The following is a 13,130-nucleotide window of genomic DNA, read 5'->3' on the forward strand; positions in this document are numbered from 1 at the left end:
TCAGGGTAGACGTGGCCGCCGTTCCCACAGCCCGACCGTCAGCGACCTCCTCCAGGCGGGCAGACGGGGCGCCCTCGGTAGGACACGGGTAGACCAGGCGGCCACAGGGGGACACGGTACACCTCCCGACCGCGGGAGGACACGGGGAGACCCGCCGGCCGGGACCGAACGCCGTCGGTCTGCCTTCCTTCGCTTTTCGCACGGGCCGTTCCGGCCCTTTTCGGAACTTTTCGGGCCTTTTCGGACCTTTCCGGCGCTTTTCGATGCTTTTCGCGTGGACGGACCCACTCGGGAACCGCGCGACCGACCGACAGACGGATGCCTTCGGACGCGCGCGCGCGCGCGCGCGCCCGTCGGTGCCGGGCAGACCCCGACGCCGTTCTCGCGGCCGGCCCCGCTGCAGCGACCCCTACAGGTCGCCACGGGCTACGCAAACATGGCGACCGCGGCCGGGTAGACCTGGCGGCCGCGAGAGGACACGGGTACGTCAGGCGGCCGCGAGGGGGCGCGGGGGGGCCCGGTAGACCTGGCGGCCGCAGGAGAACACGGGGAGACTAGGCGGCCACAGGAGGACGCGGCACACCCGGCGACCGCAGGAGGACACCGGCAGACCCGCCGGCCGGGACCGAACGCCGTCGGTCGGTCTGCCTTCCTTCGCTTTTCGTACGGGCCGTTCCGGCCCTTTTCGGCCCTTTTCGGCCCTTTTCGGCCCTTTCCGGCGCTATTCGGTGCTTTTCGCGTGGACGGACCCACTCGGGAACCGCGCGACCGACCGACAGACGGATGCCTTTGGACGTGCGCGCGCGCGTCCGCCGGTGCCGGGCAGACCCCGACGCCGTTCTCGCGGCCGGCCCCGCTGCAGCGACCCCTACAGGTCGCCACGGGCTATGCAAACACGGCGACCGCATAGACCCGGCGGCCGCAGGAGGACACGGGGAGACTAGGCGGCCACAGGAGGACGCGGTACACGCGGCAACCGCAGGAGGACACCGGCAGACCCGCCGGCCGGGACCGAACGCCGTCGGTCGGTCTGCCTTCCTTCGCTTTTCGTACGGGCCGTTCCGGCCCTTTTCGGACCTTTTCGGGCCTTTTCGCACCTTTCCGGCACTTTTCGGTGCTTTTCGCCTGGGCGGACCCACTCGGGAATCGCTTGACCGACCGACCGACCGACGGACGCCTTTGGACATGCGCGCGCATGCGTCCTTCGGCTTCCGGGTAGACCCGGACGCCGTTCTCGGCCAGGCGTTTGCCTCTGACGTCAGAGCGACGGGCGGCCCGAGGCAACCGGGGGCCGCGGCCGCGAGCTCGCCTTCTCGAACAGCCGCCTCCCCGTAGCCCGGCTACCGGCCCCTATTCGCCTGGGGCGGGTTGGGCTGGGGGGGAGCGACTTTGCACCACGCTAAGCAACTACACGTTTCGTTTTCACAGCACTGTTTTGCTTCGATATGCTTCTCCTGCCACTGCTACGCGTTGCTTTTCCTGACCCTGCTTGACTATGCTTTTCCTGATAAGGCTTTCTTTTCCTTCCGAGGCTTTCCTTCGTCTCGCATTTCTTCCCTTTGCACTGCCGACCGTACCCGGCATGAGGGCCCTGCGGTCTTTGCCCCGCAGACGCCAGGAACCGGCAGGAGGGCTGGCCGCCAGCTCCTTGCATTTGCTTCGCTTCTCTTTGTTTCTCCTTGCTTTGCTTTGCTTTGCTCTGCTCTTCCGGGCACAGTTTTGCTTTTCCTTCTCTGCGTTCCTCTGCTGTTCTCGCCCCTGCTTTGCTTTCCTTTGCCTCAGATTGCTTTGCCTCAGATTGCTTTGCTTTTTTGTTGTTGTTGTTGTTGTTTCTTTTTTTCTTCTTCTTCTTTTTTTTTTTTTTTGTTAATATAGATACATATTCATTTTATTGCTTTGTTTTATTTTTGGACCTTTTGGCTTTGGTTTTCCTGGCCGCGCTTTGCTTTGCCTGGCCCTGCTTGTCATTTCTTTTCATTATGCCGCATTCTTTTCCCTAGCAGGGCTTTGCTTTGCCTTGCTCGGCTTTCCTCTTCATTTCTCTGCTCTCCTGTGCTGCGCTAGGCTTCCTTTGCAGACCGTCCCGACGATTTTGCCGATGAGGCGATCGGTATATTTCGGAACGCATAAACCCTCAGACACACAGCTGGGCCTCCCCGCAGCCCGGACACTGTCCCCTCGCAACTCGAGGGTGGGGGCAGCAGGCCCGGCCACCCGACATGGTCAGTTCTGTGGCCCCAGCTGTGTGGCCTGCCGCTAGGCGGTCCCCACTGCTGCCCGTCTGGGGACGGTGTTGGGTGAGGTTTTCAACGACGATCAGTAACTACATGATTCCCACAACTACATTGGATGGAAGGCAACAATCAATAAATAAATAAATAAATAAAGATAAAACCAGGTAAAGCAAGACATGGTTCTTGCCCACTGTCACGGCGGACTATGAGGTGTCAGGGAGGCCGGGGAGCGGGCGAGCAGGGTACAGCCACCGTCCGAGTCTGGCCGCCAGCTCTACGCGGCATGAGGGCCCTGCGGTCTTTGCCCCGCAGACACTGGGAACCGGCAGGAGGGCTGGCCGCCAGCTCCTTACATTTGCTTCGCTTCTCTTTCTTTTTCCTTGCTCTGCTTTGCTTTGCTCTGCTCTTCCGGGCACACTTTTGGTTTTCCTTCTCTCCTTTCCTCTGCTGTTCTTGCCCCTGCTTTGCTTTGCTTTGCCTCAGATTGCTTTGCTTTGCTTTGTTTGCTCTGTCTTTCCTGGCACTGCTTTGCTTTTCCTTGTGCTACTTCACTTTGCTTTGCTCTGCCTTGCACTGCTTTGCCTTTCCTGGACACGCTTTACTTTGCTTTTCCTGGCCCTGCTTTGCTTGTTGTCTTTTTTGCCTTTTTTTTTATTTTTTTTTTTTTTTTACTTTAGATACATATTCATTGCATTGCTTTGTTTTATTTTTGGACCTTTTTGCTTTGGTTTTCCTCGCCGCGCTTTGCTTTTCCTGGCCATGCTTTTTCAGGCCACGCTTTCCTTTCTCTTGCTCTGCTTTTATTCCTGGCACCTCTTGGTTTTACTTTCTCTGCTCTGCTCTGCTTTTCCTACGCCTGCAGTGCTTTGCCTTGCCTCAAACTGCTTTCCTTACTTCGCTCTACGTTTCCTGGCAATGCTGGGACTTTCCTTGTACCAGTTTGCACTGCTTCGCTTTGCCTTGCTCTGCTTTGCCTTTCCTGGCCACGCTTTTTCAGGCCACGCTTTCCTTTGTCTTGCTCTGCTTTGTATTCCTGGCACCTCTTGGTTTTACTTTCTCTGCTCTGCTTTGCTTTTCCTACCCCTGCTGTGCTTTGCCTTGCCTCAAACTGCTTTCGTTAGTTTGCTCTACCTTTCCTGGCACTGCTGGGACTTTCCTTGTACGAGTTTGCACTGCTTTGCTTTGCCTTGCTCTGCGTTGCCTTTCCTGACCATGCTTTTTCAGGCCATGCTTTCCCTTGTCTTGCTTCGCTTTGTTTTCCTGCCACGGCTTTGCTTTACCTTCTCTGCTCTGCTTTGCTTTTCCTACCCCTGCTGTGCTTAGCCTCGCCTCAAACTGCTTTCTTTACTCTGCTCTACGTTTCCTGGCACTGCTGGGACTTTCCTTGTACAAGTTTGCACTGCTTTGCTTTGCCTTGCTCGGCTTTCCTCTTCATCTCTCTGCTCTCCTGTGCTGCGCTAGGCTTCCTTTGCAGACCGTCCCGACGATTTTGCCGATGAGGCGATCGGTATATTTCGGAACGCATAAACCCTCAGACACACAGCTGGGCCTCCCCGCAGCCCGGACACTGTCCCCTCGCAACTCGAGGGTGGGGGCAGCAGGCCCGGCCACCCGACATGGTCAGTTCTGTGGCCCCAGCCGTGTGGCCTGCCGCTAGGCGGTCCCCACTGCTGCCCGTCTGGGGACGGTGTTGGGTGAGGTTTTCAACGACGATCAGTAACTACATGATTCCCACAACTACATTGGATGGAAGGCAACAATAAATAAATAAATAAATAAATAAAGATAAAACCAGGTAAAGCAAGACATGGTTCTTGCCCGCTGTCACGGCGGACTATGAGGTGTCAGGGAGGCCGGGGAGCGGGCGAGCAGGGTACAGACATGTTGTGGTTTAACCCGGCTGGCAGCTAAACACCACACAGCCGTTCGCTCACCCTCCCCCCTCCCTCTCTGGGATGGGGGAGAGAAACGGGAAAGTGAAGCCGGTGAGTTGAGATAAAGACAGTTTATTAAGACAGGAATATAATAATATAAGGAATATAAGGAATATAATAATAACAATAATAATAACAATAGTGATAATGATAATAGTATTAACAATAATAATGTGTAAGAAAACAAGTGATGCACAATGCAATTGCTCACCACCCGCTGACCGATGCCCAGCCTATTCCCGAGCAGCCGGCCCCCCCACCCCGGCCAGCCACCCCTATATATTGTTTAGCCATCCGAGTCTGGCCGCCAGCTCTACCCGGCATGAGGGCCCTGCGGTCTTTGCCCCGCAGACACTGGGAACCGGCAGGAGGGCTGGCCGCCAGCTCCTTACATGTGCTTCGCTTCTCTTTGTTTTTCCTTGCTCTGCTTTGCTTTGCTCTGCTCTGCTCTTCCGGGCACACTTTTGCTTTTCCTTCTCTACTTTGCTCTGCTTTTCTTGCCCCTGCTTTGCTTTGCTTTGCCTCAGATTGCTTTGCTTTGCTTTGTTTGCTCTGTCTTTCCTGGCAATGCTTTGCTTTTCCTCGTGCTACTTCGCTTCGCTTTCCTTTGCCTTGCTCTGCTTTACCTCCACTGGCCATGTTTTCTTTTGCTTTTTCAGGCCACGCTTTCCTTTGTCTTGCTTTGCTTTGTATTCCTGCCACGGCTTTGCTTTACCTTCTCTGCTCTGCTTTGCTTTTCCTACCCCTGCTGTGCTTTGCCTCGCCTCAAACTGCATTCTTTACTTTGCTCTACGTTTCCTGGCCCTGCTGGGACTTTCCTTGTACGAGTTTGCACTGCTTTGCTTTGCCTTGCTCTGCTTTGCCTTTCCTGGCCATGCTTTTTCAGGCCACGCTTTCCTTTGTCTTGCTTCGCTTCGTATTCCTGGCACCTCTTGGTTTTACTTTCTCTGCTCTGCTTTGCTTTTCCTACCCCTGCTCTGCTTTGCCTCGCCTCAAACTGCTTTCTTTACTTTGCTCTACGTTTCCTGGCACTGCTGGGACTTTCCTTGTACGAGTTCGCACTGCTTTGCTTTGCCTTGCTCTGCGTTGCCTTTCCTGGCCATGCTTTTTCAGGCCATGCTTTCCTTTGTTTTGCTTTGCTTTGTATTCCTGGCACTGCTTTGCTTTTCCTTCTCTACGTTGCTTTCTTTTCCTAACCCTGCTGTGCTTTGCCTTGCCTCCTCAAACTGCTTTCTTTCTTTTGCTCTACATTTCCTGGCACTGCTTTGCTTTTCCTTGTGCTACTTTCCTTTCCTTTGCTCTGCCTTGCACCGCTTTGCCTTTCCTGGACACGCTTTACTTTGCTTTTCCTGGCCCTGCTTTGCTTGTTGTCTTTTTTGCCTTTTTTTTTATTTATTTTTTTTTTTTTACTTTAGATACATATTCATTGCATTGCTTTGTTTTATTTTTGGACCTTTTGGCTTTGGTTTTCCTCGCCGCGCTTTGCTTTTCCTGGCCATGCTTTTTCAGGCCACGCTTTCCTTTGTTTTGCTCTGCTTTTATTCCTGGCACCTCTTGGTTTTACTTTCTCTGCTCTGCTCTGCTTTTCCTACGCCTGCAGTGCTTTGCCTTGCCTCAAACTGCTTTCCTTACTTCGCTCTAGGTTTCCTGGCAATGCTGGGACTTTCCTTGTACGAGTTTGCACTGCTTCGCTTTGCCTTGCTCTGCTTTGCCTTTCCTGGCCGTGCTTTTTCAGGCCATGCTTTCCTTTGTTTTGCTTTGCTTTTTATTCCAGGCACCTCTTGGTTTTACTTTCTCTGCTCTGCTCTGCTTTTCCTACCCCTGCTGTGCTTTGCCTCGCCTCAAACTGCTTTCTTTACTTTGCTCTACGTTTCCTGGCACTGCTGGGACTTTCCTTGTACAAGTTCGCACTGCTTTGCTTTGCCTTGCTCTGCGTTGCCTTTCCTGGCCATGCTTTTTCAGGCCATGCTTTCCTTTGTTTTGCTTTGCTTTGTATTCCTGGCACTGCTTTGCTTTTCCTTCTCTACGTTGCTTTCTTTTCCTAACCCTGCTGTGCTTTGCCTTGCCTCCTCAAACTGCTTTCTTTCTTTTGCTCTACATTTCCTGGCACTGCTTTGCTTTTCCTTGTGCTACTTTCCTTTCCTTTGCTCTGCCTTGCACCGCTTTGCCTTTCCTGGACACGCTTTACTTTGCTTTTCCTGGCCGTGCTTTGCTTGTTGTCTTTTTTGCCTTTTTTTTTTTTTTTTTTTTTTTTTTTACTTTAGATACATATTCATTGCATTGCTTTGTTTTATTTTTGGACCTTTTGGCTTTGGTTTTCCTCGCTGCGCTTTGCTTTTCCTGGCCATGCTTTTTCAGGCCACGCTTTCCTTTGTCTTGCTCTGCTTTTATTCCTGGCACCTCTTGGTTTTACTTTCTCTGCTCTGCTCTGCTTTTCCTACGCCTGCAGTGCTTTGCCTTGCCTCAAACTGCTTTCCTTACTTCGCTCTACGTTTCCTGGCAATGCTGGGACTTTCCTTGTACGAGTTTGCACTGCTTCGCTTTGCCTTGCTCTGCTTTGCCTTTCCTGGCCATGCTTTTTCAGGCCACGCTTTCCTTTGTCTTGCTCTGCTTTGTATTCCTGGCACCTCTTGGTTTTACTTTCTCTGCTCTGCTTTGCTTTTCCTACACCTGCTGTGCTTTGCCTCGCCTCCAACTGCTTTCTTTACTTTGCTCTACGTTTCCTGGCACTGCTGGGACTTTCCTTGTACAAGCTTGCACTGCTTCGCTTTGCCTTGCTCTGCGTTGCCTTTCCTGGCCATGCTTTTTCGGGCCATGCTTTCCCTTGTCTTGCTTCGCTTTGTTTTCCTGCCACGGCTTTGCTTTACCTTCTCTGCTCTGCTTTGCTTTTCCTACCCCTGCTTTGCTTTGCCTCGCCTCAAACTGCTCTCTTTACTCTGCTCTACGTTTCCTGGCACTGCTGGGACTTTCCTTGTACGAGTTTGCACTGCTTTGCTTTGCCTTGCTCGGCTTTCCTCTTCATTTCTCTGCTCTCCTGTGCTGCGCTAGGCTTCCTTTGCAGACCGTCCCGACGATTTTGCCGATGAGGCTATCGGTATATTTCGGAACGCATAAACCCTCAGACACACAGCTGGGCCTCCCCGCAGCCCGGACACTGTCCCCTCGCAACTCGAGGGTGGGGGCAGCAGGCCCGGCCACCCGACATGGTCAGTTCTGTGGCCCCAGCCGTGTGGCCTGCCGCTAGGCGGGCCCCACTGCTATTCGTCTGGGGACGGCGTTGGGTGAGGTTTTCAACGACGGTAAGTAACTACATGATTCCCACAACTACATTGGATGGAAGGCAACAATAAATAAATAAATAAATAAATAAATAAATAAATAAATAAAGATAAAACCAGGTAAAGCAAGACATGGTTCTTGCCCACTGTCACGGCGGACTAAGAGGTGTCAGGGAGGCCGGGGAGCGGGCGAGCAGGGTACAGCCACCGTCCGAGTCTGGCCGCCAGCTCTACCCGGCATGAGGGCCCTGCGGTCTTTGCCCCGCAGACACTGGGAACCGGCAGGAGGGCTGGCCGCCAGCTCCTTACATGTGCTTCGCTTCTCTTTGTTTTTCCTTGCTCTGCTTTGCTTTGCTCTGCTCTGCTCTTCTGGGCACACTTTTGCTTTTCCTTCTCTACTTTCCTCCGCTGTTCCTGCCCCTGCTTTGCTTTGCTTTGCCTCAGATTGCTTTGCTTTGCTTTGTTTGCTTTGTCTTTCCTGGCAATGTTATGCTTTTCCTCGTGCTACTTCGCTTTGCTTTGCTTTGCTTTGCCTTGCTCTAGTTTGCCTCCACGGGCCATGTTTTCTTTTGCTTTTTCAGGCCACGCTTTCCCTTGTCTTGCTTCGCTTTGTTTTCCTGCCACGGCTTTGCTTTACCTTCTCTGCTCTGCTTTGCTTTTCCTACCCCTGCTTTGCTTTGCCTCGCCTCAAACTGCTCTCTTTACTCTGCTCTACGTTTCCTGGCACTGCTGGGACTTTCCTTGTACGAGTTTGCACTGCTTTGCTTTGCCTTGCTCGGCTTTCCTCTTCATTTCTCTGCTCTCCTGTGCTGCGCTAGGCTTCCTTTGCAGACCGTCCCGACGATTTTGCCGATGAGGCTATCGGTATATTTCGGAACGCATAAACCCTCAGACACACAGCTGGGCCTCCCCGCAGCCCGGACACTGTCCCCTCGCAACTCGAGGGTGGGGGCAGCAGGCCCGGCCACCCGACATGGTCAGTTCTGTGGCCCCAGCCGTGTGGCCCGCCGCTAGGCGGTCCCCACGGCTCCCCGTCTAGGGACGGTGTTGGGTGAGGTTTTGAACGACGATCAGTAACTACATGATTCCCACAACTACATTGGATGGAAGGCAAGAATAAATAAATAAATAAATAAATGCAGGGGGGAAAAAAAAAAAAAAAAAAATCAGGTAAAGCAAGACATGGTTCTTGCCCGCTGTCACGGCGGACTATGAGGGTTCAGGGAGGCCGGGGAGCGGGCGAGCAGGGTACAGCCACCGTCCGAGTCTGGCCGCCAGCTCTACCCGGCATGAGGGCCCTGCGGTCTTTGCCCCGCAGACACTGGGAACCGGCAGGAGGGCTGGCCGCCAGCTCCTTACATTTGCTTCGCTTCTCTTTCTTTTTCCTTGCTCTGCTTTGCTTTGCTCTGCTCTTCCGGGCACACTTTTGCTTTTCCTTCTCTCCTTTCCTCTGCTGTTCCTGCCCCTGCTTTGCTTTGCTTTGCCTCAGATTGCTTTGCTTTGGTTCGTTTGCTTTGTGTTTCCTGGCAATGCTTTGCTTTTCCTCGTGCTACTTTGCTTCGCTTTCCTTTGCCTTGCTCTGCTTTTCTGGCCGTGCTTTGTTTGGTTTTGCTTTACTTTGCCTTCCCTCTTTGACACTGTTTTAGTTTTCCTCGTGCTGCCTTGCTTTCCCTTTCTCTGCTTTGCCTTCCCTGCGCATGCTTTCTTTTGCTTTTTCAGGCCACGCTTTCCTTTGTTTTCCTTTGCTTCGTATTCCTGGCGCCTCTTGGTTTTACCTTCTCTACTCTGCTTTGCTTTTCCTACCCCTGCTGTGCTTTGCCTCGCCTCAAACTGCTTTCTTTACTTTGCTCTACCTTTCCTGGCACTGCTGGGACTTTCCTTGTACGAGTTTGCACTGCTTTGCTTTGCCTTGCTCTGCTTTGCCTCCACTGGCCGTGTTTTCTTTTGCTTTTTCAGGCCACGCTTTCCTTTGTCTTGCTTCGCTTTGCTTTGTATTCCTGGCACCTCTAGGTTTTACTTTCTCTGCTCTGCTTTGCCTTGCCTCCAACTGCTTTCGTTACTTTGCTCTACCTTTCCTGGCCCTGCTGGGACTTTCCTTGTACGAGTTTGCACTGCTTTGCTTTGCCTTGCTCTGCTTTGCCTTTCCTGTCCGTGCTTTTTCAGGCCACGCTTTCCTTTGTTTTGCTTTGCTTTTTATTCCAGGCACCTCTTGGTTTTACTTTCTCTGCTCTGCTCTGTTTTTCCTACCCCTGCTGTGCTTTGCCTTGCCTCCTCAAACTGCTTTCTTTCTTTTGCTCTACATTTCCTGGCCCTGCTTTGCTTTTCCTTGTGCTACTTTCCTTTGCTCTGCTCTGCCTTGCACCGCTTTGCCTTTCCTGGACACGCTTTTCTTTGCTTTTCCTGGCCCTGCTTTGCTTGGTCTTTTTTTTGCGTTTTTTTGTTTTGTTTGTTTGTTTGTTTGTTTGTTTTATTTTAGTATAGATACATTTTCATTGCATTGCTTTGTTTTATTTTTGGACCTTTTTGCTTTGGTTTTCCTGGCCACACTTTGCTTTTCCTGGCCATGCTTTTTCAGGCCATGCTTTCCTTTGTTTTGCTTTGCTTCGTATTCCTGCCACGACTTTGCTTTACCTTCTCTGCTCTGCTTTGCTTTTCCTACCCCTGTTGTGCTTTGTCTCGCCTCAAACTGCTTTCTTTACTTTGCTCTACGTTTCCTGGCACTGCTGGGACTTTCCTTGTACGAGTTTGCACTGCTTTGCTTTGCCTTGCTCTGCGTTGCCTTTCCTGGCCATGCTTTTTCAGGCCACGCTTTCCTTTGTCTTGCTTCGCTTCGTATTCCTGGCACCTCTTGGTTTTACTTTCTCTGCTCTGCTCTGCTTTTCCTACCCCTGCTGTGCTTTGCCTTGCCTCAAACTGCTTTCGTAAATTTGCTCTACGTTTCCTGGCACTGCTGGGACTTTCCTTGTACGTGTTTGCACTGCTTTGCTTTGCCTTGCTCTGCTTTGCCTTTCCTGGCCATGCTTTTTCAGGCCACGCTTTCCTTTGTCTTGCTTCGCTTCGTATACCTGGCACCTCTTGGTTTTACTTTCTCTGCTCTGCTTTGCTTTTCCTACCCCTGCTGTGCTTTGCCTCGCCTCCAACTGCTTTCTTTACTTTGCTCTACGTTTCCTGGCACTGCTGGGACTTTCCTTGTACAAGTTTGCACTGCTTTGCTTTGCCTTGCTCGGCTTTCCTCTTCATCTCTCTGCTCTCCTGTGCTGCGCTAGGCTTCCTTTGCAGACCGTCCCGACGATTTTGCCGATGAGGCGATCGGTATATTTCGGAACGCATAAACCCTCAGACACACAGCTGGGCCTCCCCGCAGCCCGGACACTGTCCCCTCGCAACTCGAGGGTGGGGGCAGCAGGCCCGGCCACCCGACATGGTCAGTTCTGTGGCCCCAGCCGTGTGGCCTGCCGCTAGGCGGGCCCCACTGCTGCCCGTCTGGGGACGGTGTTGGGTGAGGTTTTGAACGACGATCAGTAACTACATGATTCCCACAACTACATTGGATGGAAGGCAACAATCAATAAATAAATAAATAAATAAAGATAAAACCAGGTAAAGCAAGACATGGTTCTTGCCCACTGTCACGGCGGACTATGAGGTGTCAGGGAGGCCGGGGAGCGGGCGAGCAGGGTACAGCCACCATCCGAGTCTGGCCGCCAGCTCTACCCGGCATGAGGGCCCTGCGGTCTTTGCCCCGCAGACACTGGGAACCGGCAGGAGGGCTGGCCGCCAGCTCCTTACATTTGCTTCGCTTCTCTTTCTTTTTCCTTGCTCTGCTTTGCTTTGCTCTGCTCTTCCGGGCACACTTTTGCTTTTCCTTCTCTACTTTGCTCTGCTTTTCTTGCCCCTGCTTTGCTTTGCTTTGCCTCAGATTGCTTTGCTTTGCTTTGTTTGCTCTGTCTTTCCTGGCACTGCTTTGCTTTTCCTTGTGCTACTTCACTTTGCTTTGCTCTGCCTTGCACTGCTTTGCCTTTCCTGGACACGCTTTACTTTGCTTTTCCTGGCCCTGCTTTGCTTGTTGTCTTTTTTGCCTTTTTTTTTATTTTTATTTTTTTTTTAATTTTAGATACATATTCATTGCATTGCTTTGTTTTATTTTTGGACCTTTTTGCTTTGGTTTTCCTCGCCGCGCTTTGCTTTTCCTGGCCCTGCTTTTTCAGGCCATGCTTTCCTTTGTCTTGCTTCGCTTCGTATTCCTGGCACCTCTTGGTTTTACTTTCTCTGCTCTGCTTTGCTTTTCCTACCCCTGCTCTGCTTTGCCTCGCCTCAAACTGCTTTCTTTACTTTGCTCTACGTTTCCTGGCACTGCTGGGACTTTCCTTGTACGAGTTTGCACCGCTTTGCTTTGCCTTGCTCTGCGTTGCCTTTCCTGGCCATGCTTTTTCAGGCCATGCTTTCCTTTGTTTTGCTTCGCTTTGTATTCCTGCCACGGCTTTGCTTTACCTTCTCTGCTCTGCTTTGCTTTTCCTACCCCTGCTGTGCTTTGCCTCGCCTCAAACTGCTTTCTTTACTTTGCTCTACGTTTCCTGGCACTGCTGGGACTTTCCTTGTACGAGTTCGCACTGCTTTGCTTTGCCTTGCTCTGCGTTGCCTTTCCTGGCCATGCTTTTTCAGGCCATGCTTTCCTTTGTTTTGCTTTGCTTTGTATTCCTGGCACTGCTTTGCTTTTCCTTCTCTACGTTGCTTTCTTTTCCTAACCCTGCTGTGCTTTGCCTTGCCTCCTCAAACTGCTTTCTTTCTTTTGCTCTACATTTCCTGGCACTGCTTTGCTTTTCCTTGTGCTACTTTCCTTTGCTCTGCTCTGCCTTGCACCGCTTTGCCTTTCCTGGACACGCTTTACTTTGCTTTTCCTGGCCCTGCTTTGCTTGTTGTCTTTTTTGCCTTTTTTTTTTTTTTTTTTTTTTTTTTTTACTTTAGATACATATTCATTGCATTGCTTTGTTTTATTTTTGGACCTTTTGGCTTTGGTTTTCCTCGCCGCGCTTTGCTTTTCCTGGCCATGCTTTTTCAGGCCACGCTTTCCTTTGTCTTGCTCTGCTTTTATTCCTGGCACCTCTTGGTTTTACTTTCTCTGCTCTGCTCTGCTTTTCCTACGCCTGCAGTGCTTTGCCTTGCCTCAAACTGCTTTCCTTACTTCGCTCTACGTTTCCTGGCAATGCTGGGACTTTCCTTGTACGAGTTTGCACTGCTTCGCTTTGCCTTGCTCTGCTTTGCCTTTCCTGGCCACGCTTTTTCAGGCCACGCTTTCCTTTGTCTTGCTCTGCTTTGTATTCCTGGCACCTCTTGGTTTTACTTTCTCTGCTCTGCTTTGCTTTTCCTACACCTGCTGTGCTTTGCCTCGCCTCCAACTGCTTTCTTTACTTTGCTCTACGTTTCCTGGCACTGCTGGGACTTTCCTTGTACAAGCTTGCACTGCTTCGCTTTGCCTTGCTCTGCGTTGCCTTTCCTGGCCATGCTTTTTCGGGCCATGCTTTCCCTTGTCTTGCTTCGCTTTGTTTTCCTGCCACGGCTTTGCTTTACCTTCTCTGCTCTGCTTTGCTTTTCCTACCCCTGCTTTGCTTTGCCTCGCCTCAAACTGCTCTCTTTACTCTGCTCTACGTTTCCTGGCACTGCTGGGACTTTCCTTGTACGAGTTT

Source organism: Anser anser (assembly GCF_964211835.1).
Source record: "Anser anser genome assembly, contig: HAP1_SCAFFOLD_77, whole genome shotgun sequence".
NCBI lineage: Eukaryota > Metazoa > Chordata > Aves > Anseriformes > Anatidae > Anser > Anser anser.